The sequence below is a fragment of the Lycium barbarum genome, chromosome 2, assembly GCF_019175385.1.
Source record: "Lycium barbarum isolate Lr01 chromosome 2, ASM1917538v2, whole genome shotgun sequence".
Lineage (NCBI taxonomy): Eukaryota > Viridiplantae > Streptophyta > Magnoliopsida > Solanales > Solanaceae > Lycium > Lycium barbarum.
Window position 1 is genome coordinate 99,276,651 of NC_083338.1, and position 18,618 is coordinate 99,295,268.

At 43.4% G+C, this 18,618-nt stretch overlaps 1 long non-coding RNA gene across 14 annotated transcripts; it reads left to right on the plus strand.

The window, feature by feature from the left end:
• The first annotated feature begins 1,437 nt into the window (after positions 1 to 1,437).
• LOC132626691 (uncharacterized) lies at positions 1,438 to 18,290 on the plus strand. Of its 14 annotated transcripts, XR_009577581.1 has the most exons (7): positions 1,438 to 1,657; positions 14,115 to 14,242; positions 14,369 to 14,497; positions 16,263 to 16,361; positions 16,627 to 16,716; positions 17,359 to 17,644; positions 17,764 to 18,290. It is a non-coding gene; the product is annotated as an uncharacterized LOC132626691 (long non-coding RNA). The 14 variants fall into 14 exon arrangements; XR_009577573.1 differs by adding an exon at positions 13,847 to 13,864 and having other exon boundaries at positions 16,263 to 17,644; XR_009577577.1 differs by having other exon boundaries at positions 16,263 to 16,716.
• The last annotated feature ends 328 nt before the right edge of the window (positions 18,291 to 18,618 follow it).

Here is an 18,618-nt window from a genome sequence, read left to right on the forward strand (position 1 = left end):
AAAAATCATTAACCAAATAGATTGCTAAACAGATAACTTTTTTTTCGGTTCAGTTTATCGATTAAACCGATTTTTGCACACCACTAAATTCAAGGTCTACTTTGATGACACCTAGAACTTTGAATTTCTCAGGTACAGAATGTAGCAACTTTGAATAATATATACTAAAAGAAAAAGGAAAAAAAGAATCCCAATAAATTTCCTAAGGTGTTTTTACTTTTAAAAGTACCCTACATTCATTTTTGGTTATCAATTTTTACATTTTTGTTTTGGAGTGTCAATTATTTTCTTTTAAACTAGTACGGAGTTTAACTGATTTTTTAAGAAAAATTGAAAAGCTAAATAATAAAATGGAAAAATATCTTTAAAAAAATTGATCTGCGTATAATAGAATTTGTTTTAAAATTGATTAAAAAAAAGAAAATGAGAAAAAATAGGAAAGAGGAGAGAGAAATGACAAAAAACGTGGAAGAAGAAAGAAGGAGAAGGAAGAGTAGGGGTGGGCACAGTTTGGGCCAATTCGAAATCCGAACTTTTTAAATATTTGGTTTGGATATCTGGATTATGGATTGGACTTCAGATTTTATTTTTAAAATTTATGGATTTCGGATTGGATATGGATTTAGTACTATGGATTTTTGGATATTTGAAAATCCAAAATTTTTATACCTTTTATCTAGACCTACCTATATCATATGTACTAATAAGTCTAGTTTCTAAAGGTCCAATAGATTAGTACCTAAGGCCCTACCCATTAAAATATTAAATCCAATATACAATTCTCTACTAAATCAAATATAATATAGGGTTTTCTTACTTCTCGAGTCTCGAAAGTCTCACGTCAGTGTCACCCAAGGAATTGTTCTTTGTTATTTTTCCAGATGACTACTTAGATTTTATTTTGTTCATTTCCACTTTTCCATAATGCTTTTATTTAGTATGGATTTATTATGTTGGACATGACTTGGATTTGTTAATCCTAACTTGAACTGGAAGGCTTTTTTTACTGAGCAATAAAGATGGAGATTTACCTCTGTGGAACTAACACATGAATTTCGTTCCTAATAAGTTTGCCTTAAGTCCCAAGAGTCAAATCCGAAAATCTGAAATATCCAAACCGAATAATCCGAAATCGAACTTAAAATATCCAATCCAATCCGAATTTATTTGGATTGGATTTGGATTGTAATTTCTTCAATCCGAAAACAGAATATCCAAACCGAAAATTTCATATCCAATCTGATGCCCCGAAGCCCACCCCTAAGGAAAAGCATAAAGTGGTGGGGCTCACAATATAATTGTAATAAAATACTCCCTCACACATTGTCATATTTATGCTCACCCATTGTAAAATTTTTCCTGCACTACATGACACGTGTAAATAAGTGTTTTTTTCTTCAGTTTCTCACCTTCTATCTCTCTCTCTCTCTCTCTCTCTCTCTCTCTCTCTCTTCTGTTCTCATAGTGAGTTCAGGGGAGAAAAATGGTTTTTCGATAAACACATTCAATTATACTACGCAAAGGTGAAAACCTTTTGATGTTCTCACTTATGGTGTTTCCCCTCTAGATTCCTCTTCGATTGTCCAGAGTAACAAACTAATTTCTACAGAGGTGGTCCGACATAGAGAAATTCCGAGGATTCAAAATTTAGTAACAGGTAATACTGTTTACCCCAGATTTGGATAATCAATTAAATTTGTTAATGGGTATAGGATATGTGTTTCGATCTTGATGTATATTTGATAGGGAAAACGAGTGTATGAATGTTTTGCAAATAAGCGGTTTATAGTCGATGGTTTGCTGTGGACATGAACGTTCGTAAATGATGTGCAATAATTGATTGGAGAAATATGATAGATATAAAAGCGATTGGTATGGTCCCAATCTGATGCTTTGAGAGAGATTGTATATATGAAATTTGTTATTACAAGAATTCTTGAAAGTGGAGGATCCAACCCCCTCAAAGGTGGGGGGTGAGCCCTATTTATAGTGGTGCCTCTATGGGCCTCATACAATGTTAATCATAAAAATAATCATAATAAGGACAGCACTGAACGGATTTGGTGGGATCTGGTTGGCCGTACTGTCTGACACACGCATGGTTGGTGGTTGACCATGGCAGGACGCCACCGATGCATGGCTCACGCGCAACGGCTCTACCGGACCAACGCCCACGAATAATCGGACTAACGGCCTCGACCGACCCGATGATGAAGTGACCGGACCAAACGGTGCCCCTGCTCAGCTCCGGTCCAAGCGTTGCTCCGGTTAAGAACGAAAGTCTTCATGTATGTTCTTGTCCCCTTCTCCCTTAGGTTTCTCGTCTCACCGGTTTGACTCATGTCCGATTTTTACCGTATACAGATAGCCTCCGCGCTTCCCGGATCACCGATCTATCGGAGTAACGGGAAGTGGGTTAATCACAAAACCGGTAACTTCGTTGGCTCGTCGTTATCTCCTTATTTCGGTGGGAACAGTTGCGTCACGTTCCCCCTTTATCGGCCACGTGTCTCATCCCGAATGGTCGGTCCTGACAACCGCTGCATGCACATCGTTTCAAGTCATTCCACATTAATTACGGGACACGTGGCGCTCCCCGGTTGGCTGGGGAATCGTAACTGTCACAGCCCCATGCCTATATAAGGCTCTTTTCCTCTTCATTCCAACATTTTCACGATCCATCTTCTCTTCATCTTTCACTCTGTACTGCATTTCTTCATCTTCACCATACACAGTTATCTTCATAGCAAATCTGTCATTGATCCATTGCCTTTCATTACGTGAAAAAGGATCAACTTTGTCACCGTTTCTGCTAACTATTCTTGCTCGAGTGTCGCTTGCTTCGTACTTTGTCATCCCTCGAATCATCAGTTCCCTCATTCTTCTTGAACTCCTCTTCTGAATCTTCATCCTTTCATATTTTCGAAATGTCTGAAACCACCTCTCATGAAATTCCCTCGGTTTCATCCCCCAGAACCGAGGCTGCATCCCCAGCTAGATCGAAGAGCACCTTCGAACCCGCGGCCTCGGACATTATACCGGCCATACCCAACTTCAACAAAGATCTTGAGGTTGAAAAGCCTTCTTCGGTGTCAGACAGGAGATACGATGTAGGGCGATACGCCTCATCTATTACTGAGGAGAGGCTCGATATAGTCTGGGATGATTGCGGGTGGGACACCCGCCCGGTACGGGTTTTTGCTCCCGGACCAGACGAATCAATCACCGACCATCGGGAAGGTTTCTTGTACATGTACACTTACCCTTTCACTCTCAAGCTCGACCCCCCGGTCGATCCGGTCATCCTGGACATGTGTCGGACCTACGGCGTGACCCTGGCACAGATTGGTCCAATCATTTGGAGAGTCGTAGCATGCCTTCGGCTGTTGGCCAACAATGCCGAGAAGGAGTTCACGCTGGCCCACCTGATACGTTTATACTCCCCGAGGATTTTCCGGGGTGGCGTAATAAAACTTGCCAAGCGCAGCCGGAATCTATTTTTCTCAAAAATGGACGAAGACAGAGACCGGGGCTGGTTGGAGCAATATGTCCTAGTGAAGACCGATGACATCATTCCAGCCGATTACATGCCTTTCCCGGAGAAGTGGAATAACAAGCGTAAGTCTGAAACCTTGAGTAATTGCTTTAGCATGCTTTGTCAAATTTTGATTCCGCTTTCTCATTGTTTCTTCCTTAATTTTATCAGCCAATGAGTACGTTCCTCCGGTCATTCGCAATCTGAGCGAATGGGTCACAGCACTCCTCTGCCAGCATCCTCATAACAACCGGACATGGCCCACCTGTCACGTGGTCGATGAGTCGCCCAGAATCACGGTAGCCCTTTACTTCTACTCGTGTTTACTGCATCTTTTACTACTCGTTTCACCCTTCGACCTTCGCTAATATCTTCGCTTTTCAGGTTTGCCTAAGGGCTCGGTAGCGCCCAGACCGGAGTCGACAGCTGAACCCACAACGTCGGCATCCGAGTTTGATACAGCAGGTGCATCTCGTGCCCTTGTTGCTTCTACTGCTGCCAAAAGGAAAAAGGCCCTCGGATCAAGGGCAACAGTCGAAGAAGAAAAGGGCGAGAAGTGTTACTCAGACCTTACGGGACGAAACAGAGCCCGATATCATCGTTCGGAGAGTCGGTGCCGAACCTTCAGTGGATCCGATCCCGGAGGAGACTGTTGCCGTTCCACCTCTTCCTTCCGCCGGTGAAGGACTTTTAGTTCCGGTTTCTCACACAGGTGCGGAAGAAATTCTTTCCCCGGCTCCTCTTCGGTCGATTGCCTTCGTCGACATTTCAGGTGAAACTTCTTCGGAAGATACCCCTCTGCAAAGGAAAAGGAGGCCCGGGGAGGCGGCCACCGCTGGAGCTGATCAAAGGGTTGTCCCGGAACCGGAGATCGAAGCTCCCATAGACGCTCATCCGACTCCCGAGCATGATCCTGCTGCAACCGCGGAGCCCCCGGCCTCTGCCGAAGTTACTGAGGCCGCTCCAAGTTCTTCTACTCCGGCTCCGAGGGTGGATGAATTTGAGGATATGTTTGTGGGCACTCCTCCTACAACCGGCGAAGCTACAGGATTCGGGCATCTCCCGATCCCTCGGGCCACGAGGTCTGCTAGCCGGACCTCCGAATCTGGGGCCAGGGATAGCCTAGTGAGTATCTTCCCTGCCCCAAGCGTGGAGCCGAGGAGAACAATATCGGTAATGGTCACCGTCCCCGAGGACTGCAGCTTTATTTCGCGCTCGGTGGGTGTAGCGAGCTATCTGCGACCTCTTGTCTGGCTTCGGACAAGCAGAAAATGACCGGGGTCTCTTGGCAGTGCCTCCTTAACGAGGGTATGCATGCAGGCAACCGGGTAAGATTCCTAGCCATCATAACTTTTCTGAGAACCTTAGCCTTGCTTTGTTTTAAAAAAAAAATTAACTTGTCCTATTTGCAGAGTGTGGTGCTTGTCAACGAAGCCTTCGTCCATGCCCAGCAAGAGATGGATGATCTTAGGGGTCAGCTGGATGCCCAGGGCCGGGAAACGGAGAAATATGTGCACCTTCTTCGGGACAAGGAGGAGGAGTTGACCCGGGCGATCGCCCTTTCCAATCCCCGTCCCGAGCTTGACGCGGCTAACACCGAAAACCGTCAATTAAAGACCGAGTTGTCCGCTATGGCCGAATACAATCGGAGTCTTGAAGCCAACAAGATCGTCCTCAGCCGAGAAAACGCTCAAATTTCCTCGAGGCTTGGTGAGCTCGAGACCACCTTCTCCCAACTCCAGGAGGAGCTGGATTTGGTGAAGTCGGAAGCTGTGAGTTTGGCTGAGAGGAATCGGCTGCTCGAATCAGAGAGTGTCCGACATCAAGAGCGTGCTAGGGTGTTCGAGGAGAAGGCTGAGATGAGGGCCCGGATGTGTGATGATCTGAAGACCGAGCTTACGGAGACGGTCGATGCCAACGACGCTCTCAAGAACGAGTTGCAGTCGGCCGTACAAATGCAAAATGTTGTTAGAGAGGCTCGGGATGCTCTTGAGGCAAAGCTAGCCCAGGCCGAGGCCGAATTGGATGAAGCTCTGAGAAGCGTGGAGGCCGCCGAGGCTCAGGTTACTATTGTTGCTCAGTACGAGAAATGGAAATCTCGGAGGATCACTCTTGAGCAAGCCGAGCATGGCTTTTCTGATCTTCCGGCCCTTATTGCCGAGGCCAAGAGAATCGAGAGAGAGGCTAAGGATGCCCTCGGTTCTGACTCTGATGATTCTGAGCGGACGGTGTCCGAACATTCCGGCTCCAGCCATTCCGGGTAGTTTAGGGCCTGTATTTGGCTTTTATCTCTTTATTTTTTGCCTTTGTAGGACTTTTGTTTTTTATGTAAAAATATCCCTTGTATAAATAAAAAGTGCATCTTTCTTGTTTCTTCGTTTGAATGTTTGCTATTATTTTTGCCATAATCGTTGATTCGTTTTAGGACAAGTCGACTCGTAGTCGTTAGTTCACCGTGCCCGTAGGACTTATCCGATGCTTCTTTAGAACAAGTAGACCCGTAGTCGTTAAATCATCGTGCCCGTAGGACTTATCCGATGCTTCATAAGTTCAGACGTCTCTGAATTAAGATAGGCATTTCCTTTAGGGTCGGTATTTTTTCGGCCTTGGCTAAATTTTTGTCGTAGCAGTCCCCGTTTGGGGAAGTTTATCAAATTTTCGCTCGGATCATTGTGACCTCGTTGCCTTAGTCGAATTTTTCAATGATTTGCTCGGCTCGTTACGACCTCGTTGCCTTTGTCAAATTTCGACCACAGTACCCGGTATAGGGTATGTGAATGAGGCAGTGCCGAAATACGGCGGTTATCATCGGGGTAAAGTCCATTTAACAGAAAGACACCCGAGATTTTGTTATCCAAACTTTTGATAACTTTGTGTTTGCAAAATGTTTGTACATATGAGAATTTTAATTCCTTCTGCCTTTGCCGTAGCAGATATAAAATAGGACACGATTCATTATGATCGTTTGGTCCTTACATCGAGGGCTATGGCCGATGGTCGGGCCTTAGTTTGACCGTAGCAAATGCTAAATGGGACACGATTCATTATGATCATTTGGTCCTTACATCGAAGGCTATGGCCGATGGCCGGGCCATAGTTTTACCGTAGCAAGTGTTGAGTTTCTCCGTCTTCTTTTGACCGAGGTAATCTTCGATGTGGGCATAGTATTCCCTTAGCACTTATCCAAGCTCCAAGGTCGGGTGAGTGTTATTAAGTCCCCACTCGGAGGGCGTGGCCTTGATGGTCCGGGCACTCGTCCCTTATTTTTGTCAAGTAACACGTTGTACTTGTTGCCTCATTAAAAACCTTGTTGGAAAACCCATTTTGGGACAAAACCGTACTAAGGAAAAGAGTGCAACACGTGTTTTCAGTTCTTGATTCTCTGCTCTGCCTGGTACTTGGCTTTCTGCAAAAAGAAAATGGTCAAAAATAGAGAAAACATGGGGTGTTCTTACCTTAACAGTAGCATCTCTTTAGATGAGCCACATTCCAGTTATTGCGCAACCGCTGCCCGTCCATGGACTCCAGCTGATACGACCCTTTGCCCGTTACCTCGGTTATCTTGTAGGGTCCTTCCCAGTTCGGGCCCAGTTTTCCCTCGTTGGGATTCTTGGTGTTCAAGGTAACTTTTCGGAGTACCAAGTCCCCAACTTGGAAGTGACGAAAATTGGCTCTCCGATTGTAATACCTTTCCACCCTTTGTTTTTGAGCGGCAATGCGTACCAATGCGTTTTCGCGCAGCTCGTCCGTGATGTCGAGTCTTACGGCCATGGCCTCCCCGTTTGATTCCTCGGTTGCGTATCGGAACCGGAGGGTCGGTTCACCAACTTCTACGGGGATAACAGCTTCAGCCCCGTAAACCAACGAGAAGGGCGTCTCCTCGGTGCTCGATTTCGATGTAGTTCTGTAAGCCCATAATATTTCCGGTAATATTTCTCTCCAATGGTGCTTTAATGCTTCGAGTCTTTTCCTTAGGTTTTGGATTATTGTCTTGTTCGTGGATTCCGCTTGTCCGTTTGCACATGGGTGATACGGAATTGATACAATTTTCTTGATCTTCAACCCTTCGAGAAATTTGTTGACTTTGCCACTTACGAATTGGGGCCCGTTGTCACAAGTTATCTCGGCGGGGACGCCAAAGCGACAGATGATGTGATCCCATATGAAGTCGATGACCTCCTTTTCTCTAATTTTTTCAAAGTCCTGCGCTTCAACCCATTTGGAGAAATAATCAGTCATAAACAAAATAAAACGGGCTTTACCTGGTGCCCTCGACAATGGGCCGACGATGTCCATTCCCCACTTCATGAAAGGCCAGGGTGACACCACCGAATGCAGCAGCTCTCCGGGCTGATGAATCATCGGCGCATGCCTTTGACACCCATCGCATTTACGGACAAAATTTTTTGAGTCTTTGTCCATTCGGTTTCAATAGTAACCGGCCCTGATAATCTTTCGGACCAGAGCGTCGGCACCGGAGTGATTGCCGCATGTCCCTTCGTGTACCTCTTTCAACACGTATTCCGTCTCCCCGGGGCCCAAACACTTGGCCAGCGGCCGAAGAAAGACCGCCAATATAATTGGCCGTCCACCAAGCAAAAACGGGCAGCCTTGGCCCGTAGTGACCGGGATTCCTTTGGGTCGTTTGGGAGCTTACCATCACGCAAGTAGTCAATGTATTTGTTGCGCCAATCCCAAGTTAAACCTATAGTGTTTATTTCGGCGTGTCCGTTTTCTATGGCTGTGTTTGACAAGTGCACCGTCGCCCCGGGGTTGATTTCCTACCCTTCGACCGAGGATCCCAAATTTGCCAACGCATCGGCCTCCCCGTTCTGCTCCTTCGGTATGTGTTGCATGGTCCATTCTTTAAATCGATGAAGTACCACTTGGGTTTTTTCAAGATACCTCTGCATCCGTTCGTCTTTGACCTCGAAGACGTCGTTCACCTAGTTCACGACCAAAAGCGAATCGCATTTTGCCTCAATTATTTTGGCCCCTATACTTCGAGCCAATTCCAAACCTGCAATCATAGCCTCATACTCGGCTTCATTGTTAGTCAATTTAGCAGTTCTAACGGACTGTCGAATGGCATCCCCAGTTGAGGTCCTAAGGACGATCCCTAGCCCGGAACCTTTGAGGTTCGAGGCTCCGTCCGTATGTAGAGACCAAATGCCCGAGGCCTTTCCCGAGGTCAGCAGAAGCTCTCGCTCGACCTCGGGGACCATAGCCGGCGTAAAATCTGCCATGAAGTCGGCCAAGATCTGGGATTTGATGGCCGTTCGAGGTTTATACTCGATATCATAACCGCTAATTTCTACAGCCCATTTGGTTAACCTACCCGACAATTCCAGTTTATGCATGATATTTTTCAGAGGGTAGGTAGTTACTACACATATTGGATGGCATTGAAAATAGGGCTTGAGCTTTCTAGAAGCGCTCACCAATGCCAATGCCAATTTTTTCAAATGGGGATAACGGGTCTCCGCATCCCCCAAAGTTCTACTCACGTAATAGATAGGGAATTGTGTACCTGAATCTTCTCGGACCAAGACGCCACTTACCGCTATCTCGAAGACAGCAAGGTAGAGAAAGAGCGGCTCATCCGCCTTCGGTGTGTGCAGCAACGGAGGGCTAGACAAGTACCTCTTAAATTCCTATAGAGCTTCTTGGCACTCCGGTGTCCAAACGAAGTCGTTCTTCTTCCTCAGTAAAGAGAAGAAACGATGACTTTTGTCCGAAGACCTCGATATGAAGCGACTCAACGCCGCTATCCTTCCGGTGAGCCTCTGTACTCCTTTGACGTTATTCACTACCTCGATTGCCTTGATTTTGTCCGGGTTGATTTCAATACCCCGGTTTGACACCATGAAACTCAAAAATTTACCGGATCGGACACCGAAGGCTCACTTTTCTAGGTTAAGCTTCATGTTATACTTGCGGAGCACGTCGAAGGTTTCCTGCAAATGCTTAAAATGGTCCTCTGTTTCCAGGGACTTAACAACCATATCGTCAATGTAAACTTCTATTGTTTTTCCTATTTGTTCTTCGAACATCTCATTAACTAGGCGTTGGTAAGTTGCACCAGCATTTTTTAGGCCAAAAGGCATCACATTATAGCAGTAAGTCCCGTACCAAGTGATGAAGGACGTTTTCTCTTGGTCCCCCGGGTGCATCCGAATTTGGTTATACCCAGAGTAAGCATCGAGAAAACTTAACATCTCATGTCCGGCCGTCGGATCGATCATTCTGTCGATGTGAGGCAACGGAAATGAGTCCTTTGGGCATGCTTTGTTTAAATCCTTGTAATCGACACACATTCGAAGTTTATTACCTTTTTTGGGCACCACTACCACGTTAGCAAGCCAATCCGGGTATTTCACCTCCCGGATAGAACCTATTTTTAAAAGCTTTGTTACCTCGTCTTTTACGAAGGCGTGTTTTGCTTCTGCCATGGGCCTTCTTTTTTGCTTCACCGGGGAGAACTTCCCGTCCAAGCTGAGCTTGTGAGTTTCCACTTTTGGGGATATACCTGTCATATCAATATGCGACCATGCGAGGCAATCGGCGTTAGCTCGAAGAAATTCAATTAACTTGCTCCTGAGCTCCGGGGTAAGCCCCGTGCCCAGGTATACCTTTCTGTCCGGTAGGTACTCGAACAGGATGATCTGCTCCAGCTCCTCTACAGTTGACTTGCTTGCATCCGAGTCATCCGGCATGACGAACAATCTGGGTACCTCGAAATCATCCTCTACATGCACTGGATCCGACCCAGTATGCTTTGATTGCTATTGGGCGCGCTCTCCTCCGGTTACACCCTTTTTCTTCTGAACCGATTCTATGGGCCGAGGCGCCGCTTCCTCTACTGCGAACATTTCCCTTGCAGCGGGTTGTTCACCTCGGATGGTTTTTACCCCTTCCGGGGTGGGGAATTTCAGCAACTGATGCAGCGTTGAGGGCACGGCCCTCATACTATGTATCCAGGGTCTGCCTAGTAATGCATTATACTTCATGTCCCCTTCGATCACGTAGAACACCGTTTGTTAAATGGTGCCATCGACGTTTACAGGCAATGAGATCTCTCCCTTTGTGGTTTCACTTGCCATATTGAACCCGTTGAGTACCCGGGCTACCGGTACGATCTGACCTAGCTGTTCGACCACTCTCCACCGGATGATGTTGGCCGAGCTACCTGGGTCAATCAAAATACGTTTAACCTTAGTTTTAAAGATAAGTACAGAAATTACCAACGCATCATTGTGCGGTTGAATGATGCCCTCTGCATCCTCATCATCGAAGGAGATAGAGCCCCTGGATAAGTGATCTCGGGTGCATTTTTCACGAACAATAGAAATCTTGGTCCGTTTCATTACCGGCCCCCGAGGGGCATCGACACCCCCAACTATCATGTTGATTGTATGCTGGGGTTCCACCGGCTCGGCCCTTCGATGCGCTTCCCTTTCCTTGTAATGACTTTTGGCTCGTTCACTCAGCAGATCTCGGAGATGACCGTTCTTTAGTAACCAGGATACCTCTTCTCTCAACTGGCGACAGTCCTCGGTTCTGTGACCATGGGTTCCGTGATATTCACACACCATGCTCGGGTCCCGTTGGCCCGGATCCGTCCTCAGAGGTTTCGGCCATCTTACATCCGGGATGCGACCGATGGCCGAAACGAGGCCCGAAGTACTAACGTTGAAGTTGTACTCCGATATCTTCGGCAAACCCTTGCTACCGGCGGAACTTCCTGCATCGCTCCTGAATGAGAGACCCCGGCTGTTTGACGGGCGTTCGACCCGCTTACTACCCTGACCTGAGAAACGGCTTGGGCTTACCCTTGACTTTTCCGACCTAAAACTTTGCCTCTCCGAATGGGAGTATGGCCGATACCTTTCTTTCGATGATTCGGCCTTTATTTCGTAACCCTTCCTCGGTTTCTCAAAACTTCTACCCACATTTATTGGGCCCGGGGGGAGCTCGAATTGATCGTCCTCCACCCGAATCTTCGACTCGTACCGATTATGGACGTCGGCCCATGTCACAGCCTCGTATTCCAGCAAGCTTTCTTTTAATTTGAACGAAGCTGTTGAACTTAGAACATTGAGTCCCTTTGTGAAAGCTTGTGCGGCCCATTCTTCTGGAACCGGGGGGAGTTCCATCCGTTCCCTTTGGAACCGGTTAACGAACTCACGCAGTAACTCATCGTCTCTTTGGGTTATACGGAAAATATCGGCCTTGCGGGCCTGTACCTTTTTGGCACCGGCGTGGACCTTGATGAAGGCATCGGCGAGCATTTCGAATGAGGTGATTGAATGCTCGGGTAGATGGTCGTACCACGTCAATTCTCCTTTCGACAAGGTTTTCCCAAATTTCTTCAGCAGTACCGATTCAATTTCGTCCTCCTCCATATCATTACCCTTTATGGCGCATGTGTATGAGGTCACGTGCTCGTGCGGGTCCGTTGTGCCGTCATATTTCTGGATATCCGGCATTTTAAACCTCTTCGGGATTAATTTCGGGGCCGCACTCGGAGGAAAAGGCCTTTGGATGTACCTCTTCAAATTCGACCCTTTCAGCAAAGGCGGGGCCCCCGGGATTTGATCCACCCGAGAGTTGTACATTTTGACCCTCTTCTCGGTCGTGTCTACCCGTTTTGCTAAGGTTTCGAGCATTTTTAGGACCTCGGTCGAGGATCCGGCTCCAGATCCATTGCTCTTAATGACACGTGCCTCCTCCCTTCTGGGTTCAGCAACACCGCTTGTTTTTTCCGGGGTCGTTGTATCCCCTCCGTTCTGCAACCGGGCTATTGCGATTCCCTGCTCGGCAATCGCCGCTCTTTGCTCCTGCAACATTTCAAAAATTAAGCGTAAGTCAATATTATCATTGGGTGTACCCGGTTCTTTCCGATCCTGTGCCCGGGACAGGGTAGCAGAATGGTGGGTATTTAGAGGGTCAGTGGCCGGTAAAGTGGCATTCTCCTGGTCCACGGTGTTTCGTTGGTTGAGGCCCTCCCTCGAATTAACGAGGTTAGGGTCAGGTGGGTTTGGTGGTCCTCGTGGACCGCTTCCTTCATTTTCGGCCACAATTTCGTTGTTGTTAACGTGACCGGATTGCCCACTGTCAGCTATTTAGTCCATTTTAGCAGAGACGAACAGGAGATGTTTTTGATTTCGATGAATATGGATATGATAGAAATCAAGACCAAAAATCACTATTATCCTAGCCCCACGGTGGGCGCCAAACTATTTACCCCGGATTTGGATAATCAATTAAATTTGTTAATGGGTATAGGATATGCGTTTGGATCTTGATGTATATTTGATAGGGAAAACGAGTGTATGAATGTTTTGCAAATAAGCGGTTTATAGTCGATGGTTTGCTATGGACATGAACGTTCGTAAATGATGTGCAATAATTGATTGGAGAAATATGATAGATACAAAAGTGATTGGTATGGTCCCAATCTGATGCTTTGAGAGAGATTGTATATATGAAATTTGTTATTACAAGAATTCTTGAAAGTGGAGGAGCCAACTCCCTCAAAGGTGGGGGGTGAGCCCTATTTATAGTGGTGTCTCTATGGGCCTCATACAATGTTAATCATAAAAATAATCATAATAAGGACAACTCTGAACGGATTTGGTGGGATCTGGTTGGCCGTACTGTCTGACACACGCATGGTTGGTGGTTGACCATGGCAGGACGCCACCGACGCATGGCTCACGCGCAACGGCTCTACCGGACCAACGCCCACGAATAATCGGACTAACGGCCTCGACCGACCCGGTGATGAAGTGACCGGACCAAACGGTGCCCCTGCTCAGCTCCGGTCCAAGTGTTGCTCCAGTTCAAGCGTTGCTCCGGTTCAGAACGAAAGTCTTCATGTATGTTCTTATCCCCTTCTCCCTTCGGTTTCTCATCTCACCGGTTTGACTCATGTCCGGTTTTTAGCGTATACAAATACTTCGCATCTATAAATGGCAAACACATATTTCGAGCACTCTCTTCGGTGCCTGTTGTCTAGAGATTCCAATCTCAAACAGAGAAGAGTGTTCCAATGAAAAGAGGTTTTCCAGCAACGTTTGTCTTCTTTTGTTTCTTCTGTTACTTTTATTCTTCCTCTGGCCTTACGAACACCCATATGCCGCCTCAGTGTCTCTGATTGTTTTTTTTAACGTTTTCTTTCCTTCTTCATCAATGGGCGATTCTTTTGGGTTGAATTTCTGTACTTCTAACATGAGGAGAACTGATGCACCTATATTGTTTGATACTATGCCGAAGCGAGACTGAACAACTTTTAATTTGAAATTCTAGGAGACATCGAATTGTAAGGTAGCGCCTGCAAAGAAATTAGCTCTTGTGATTGCCAATAGCAGGAAAGATGCCATTAACAAAGTAATGCATGTAAAACAATAGCTTGAAATTACTCTTTCAGGAATTATGTTAATTGTCATAAAGACGTGATCTAAGGGTCTCATTATAAAGTATGATGTTACACAAATCAACCTGAATGAACTGTTATTTAATTCTGTGTTGAGTATACATGAGTAACCAACTAATAGAACATATGTTGCCCTCACAGACTTGGAATTGTCCTTTGGAACAAAGGTGTAGGTCTCTTTGTCTGATTTCAGTTGGCATTAAATGGAAGATACACCATCACGATGATGAGCACCAGTGTTGTCATGTTTGATGGGTTTCGGATGTCAGGTTTGCAAATTTATGCTCTTTAGGATCTAATTGAAGTTGTGATAGTATAACAAATTGATGAAATTCAATATAATATTACTAATATGTAACGGCATATTCTGATTGTAAATGTACAAATCAAACTAGCCACCAGATGAATGAGTTGGTAAAGTATAGATGGCTTGGAGGAGTCATCATTGGGACTATGATAGGCTTCAATTTGACTTTGATTGAAGGTGCTCAAGCTGGCCTGCGTAATGTCATCATAACTGGAAGGTATTAACACTTTAGTAATGTTGAGATTCACAGCTTCATTTGGAAATAAAGACAAGTTGATAATATTGTGCACATCTAAGTTATTAACAAGTTGATAATATTGTGCACGTCTAAGTTATTAAGTGTTTCTTTAGTCTCGAAATTGTATTTATTTATGAAGAACATAGTCTTGCTTCGATTTCCAGCGGAGGCAAACAAATACTAGGTAAAAAGAACCAGAGAGGTAGCAGGCACCGATGGCATTAGTTGAGGTGTGCGCAATGATCCCAACACCACGGTTTAAAGAAAATGTAGCCTAGCTTGAGCATTTCTTTTGAACTGTAGGAATAACAACTCATCTCCCTCATCTTTAACAATTTGTTTGTTGTTAATGCATCTCTTACTTGAAGATGTTGCTACTTAACTTTCTATTTAAGTGTCTCATTAGACTGATTTCTCTTTTCATCTCTCTTCCGGCTAAGTAATTTTTTCTCATGAATTTCACAACACAAAAAACAGGGAGAAACTAGGCATATTTTAGTTACCAAATTACAGTGCAAGGGGGATAAGGAAAAGCGATTGATATGACATGTGATGTCTATGAACCTTTTGGTAACTTGATTCCATGCCAGCTGTTTCTTCTTTTTATTTTTGTTCCTCTGAATGAAAATTCTTCTCCTCCTATTTATTAGTCTTCACACTACTCGAACAGTTTTAAAGACCTACTTCTGTTATTATCAAAGTTATCAAAATATGAGGTCAAACTAAGACCCGCAGATAAATGACTCAACAGAATTCAACTTAAAAGAAGAGTGAAGCTTTAACTTCAAAATAATTGTGTTCGCAAATAACTGGTTCCTTCTGAAGAAATTGAAGCTGATATGGTTTTAGTACTTATAGGCGTATGGTAATTTCTGATGTTAAAAAATGTAGAAATGCGATGTGTTTTGATGTACAGGAAGATTGTATCTTAACTGTCCATAAGTATTCCTGCTCACAGTAGAAGGTGGTCCTGTATGCCACCATCAGAACAACTGATGTCTGGTAACATTTCAAGTTAGCTTTTCTTTAAGTTATTTTGAAAAATCTAAATTAGAATGTTGTGGCATACTTGAATAGTCAATATTACCTGTCGTGTGGCCTATATTTAACATAGAGATTTGATGTCCATGTCAAGGGTGTGAATGACTTGGCATATTCGAATTTATTGATAAAATGAAATCCTAAAAAGGAAAAGAATGACTTGGCATTTTGTTCCCAAACTAACATTTCTGTGTAGTCTTGTGGAGATGGTAAATTGATGATGATAACATCTAAACTACTCCTACTAGAATCCACGATCTATTTTCAACTATGAATTCTTCAACAAGAATTTTCAATGTAAATTTTTTGAAAAGTGTGCGATGTAATAGGAACAGAGCTGCTTAATTTTGAAGGACTAGATGCTCTTGTGTATTTGATATTTCCTCATTAAAAGAAATTTTTTGGAAATACTCATTTGGGACATGTGTTGTCTTATTTGTCATACCTAGGAGAAAACATAACAATTGCACTCCTCTATTCCTGGGAAAATCACCACCGATTGGCTGTAATCTTAGAAGTTGTTGTTCATGATAATTTTACTAAGGCATAGAATATATATGGATCTGGCCTAAGCAATGTCATGTTGTCTTCCATTCATCTGAGATATGAAAATTAGAATTTCATTTAATCCTCTTCATATAGAGATAGCTAAGTTTGATTTGGTTTCCTTATGATTGACAAGATTTACTTTGTTAATACGTAGGAGCTATGGTGCTTCAACAAAATTGAAGGATAAGCTAGCTCTTGACAAATTACAACAGACAATGAGGTGATCATTTTCACCTAGGTTATTAAAAATGAGGTAATTGTTTTCACCTGTTTGATTTGATATACTGTACGATATAGTCATTGGTGCCTTTTCTTCATTTTAGCTTTTGGAATACAGGTGCTGCTGTAGTTTTGTTCCTTCCCATTCTCTCTTTCTTTTTTTGACTATTAACATCTGGGGTTGTAGCTTTGTTGTTGATTTCGGTCGAGTTGTGAACCCCCCTACCGGAATTTTACTTGTTTTCCTGCTATCTTCCTAAGTTGAGCAAATCAGTAGTTCTATTGTTGTTTCCAAACAGGTTGCTTCATTGCTAATTTAAGATCTTTCTCCACCTACCATTTTGTAAAAACAAGACACAAAAACAAGAACCACCAACGCGTGCACAAAGGTGAGTCACACTCTTCCCCCTCTATATATAGGGGTATAAAGCTTCAGTTTTTTTCGCGAGTATCTGTTTTAACATCCTGCGCGTGTGCTTAGTTGAGAAATTTTGGGCAGCTTCTCTCTGAATTTCCTTATTTTAATCCTTTAACTTCCACAAAGAATTGTTTTAAGGAAGTCCAAACAAACTTTTGGATCTCATACTTTATTTATGCTTTCGTTAAGAGTTTGAAGAGGCAACATGCATTGAAAATAATAGAATTACCTCTTTTAAGTCACAACTTGATGACTTCTTTATATATGGTTGAATCATTTCCTTATTTCACCTTTGCAGATTAATAAGACTTGATCCGGTCCTTTACATTCTTTCCAAAGAAAAATTATGTTTCACGAAAAACAAAGCAGATAATATTCTTTAAATTTGTAAGTTCAGAAATTAAGTGGAGCAAGTCATTTCAAGGCATTTGACATTTCATTTTAAATTTCATTGCCAATAATCCAGGAATAGAGAAATTATAGTTTTTTTTTTCTTTCTGGAGTGGCTCTGGGGGGTACCATAGACACTTAATTTTTATCTCCCACTCGATCATTTCAACGACAACTATCTTCTATACTGTGGTTTTTATATAGACATGTTCTTATGGTGCAGTACCATTTATTGGAAATGTGTACACCAGGTGATACGACGAAGGAAATCTCTACCAGGTTGGCTAAATTTTTTAAAATATTATATTCAAGGAGGATTCTGAAACAGTAGCTTCTGTCGATTAACTTTTTGAGAATGAGCTTCTGTAAATTAACTCCTGCTCGGCTTCTTCATTGAGATTGCCTCATAGCTGTTGAATTTATCATATTCTTGACCTTTGAATGAATACAAGGAAATGCAGTTATCCATTTGTCCTTGCAGCGGATGGTGTGCCAGAAATAAGTTGAAGGTATTGGCTTTAGTACCATAACTCCCTATATCACTATGTGAAAATCATGGAGCTTTGTGAAAACCGTTCTATTGCTCGAAATTGGTTTGACTTCGAGTATAATATCATCATTCATGCAGATGTATGATATCAACGAATGAGTCTTGCTTCAGTGATCCCTCTCTCCAGAAGGATCACAAGAATGATTTGTTAATAGTGGATGAAGAAAAAAGAGCACTGAAAACACATGGAAGAGATGATCATGTATTTTGGTGACACTGAGATGGAGCGGCCAAAGTACGAGATTGATAGCTGATTTGAAGCTAAAGGTTCCATGTAGTAGTTCAAGACCGGGACATATCTTCATACGTTGAAGAATTCTAGAACTTTTGAGTTCTTGATTCTTGGTTTTGCTATGTTTGTAGTAAAATAACTATTCCCTTTCTAAAAGCATACATTGTTGGACCTATGCTATATACTCCATGGTGTTTTAAATTGGGGAGTCACTTTTAACAGTGTGAAGACTATATATAGGTAAATCTGGATGACCTAAGGTATTTCTTTTTACTGTTGACCAAAGATTTACAGGAGTAAACCTTTGTTTTCTGCCAATTAATCATGATGGAATATGAAATTATTGGAATATTAATTTATGAACTTTGATTCATGATGGTTATAATGTTACTTTGTAATTAAAAAAACATGTTAATGTATCTATATGTACATTCAAATTGAGTCACCTTTGGACGTACTAATTTTAAGATTATTCATCATGTCAGCTTTTTAATTGATCTTTCTATATGCTGCCATTTGATAAGAGTCTTACTTTATCTTCGTATGTATGCTGTGTTGAGCCCGTGCCAAGCACGCGCATTCTCTTTTTAATATATATATATATACTAGTGTCGAGAAGCCCGTGTTGAGCCTGGGCCCAAGATTAAGGCATAAAGTAATTACTAAGTTTTAATTTATGTGTTACAGTTTAAATTTCGAGA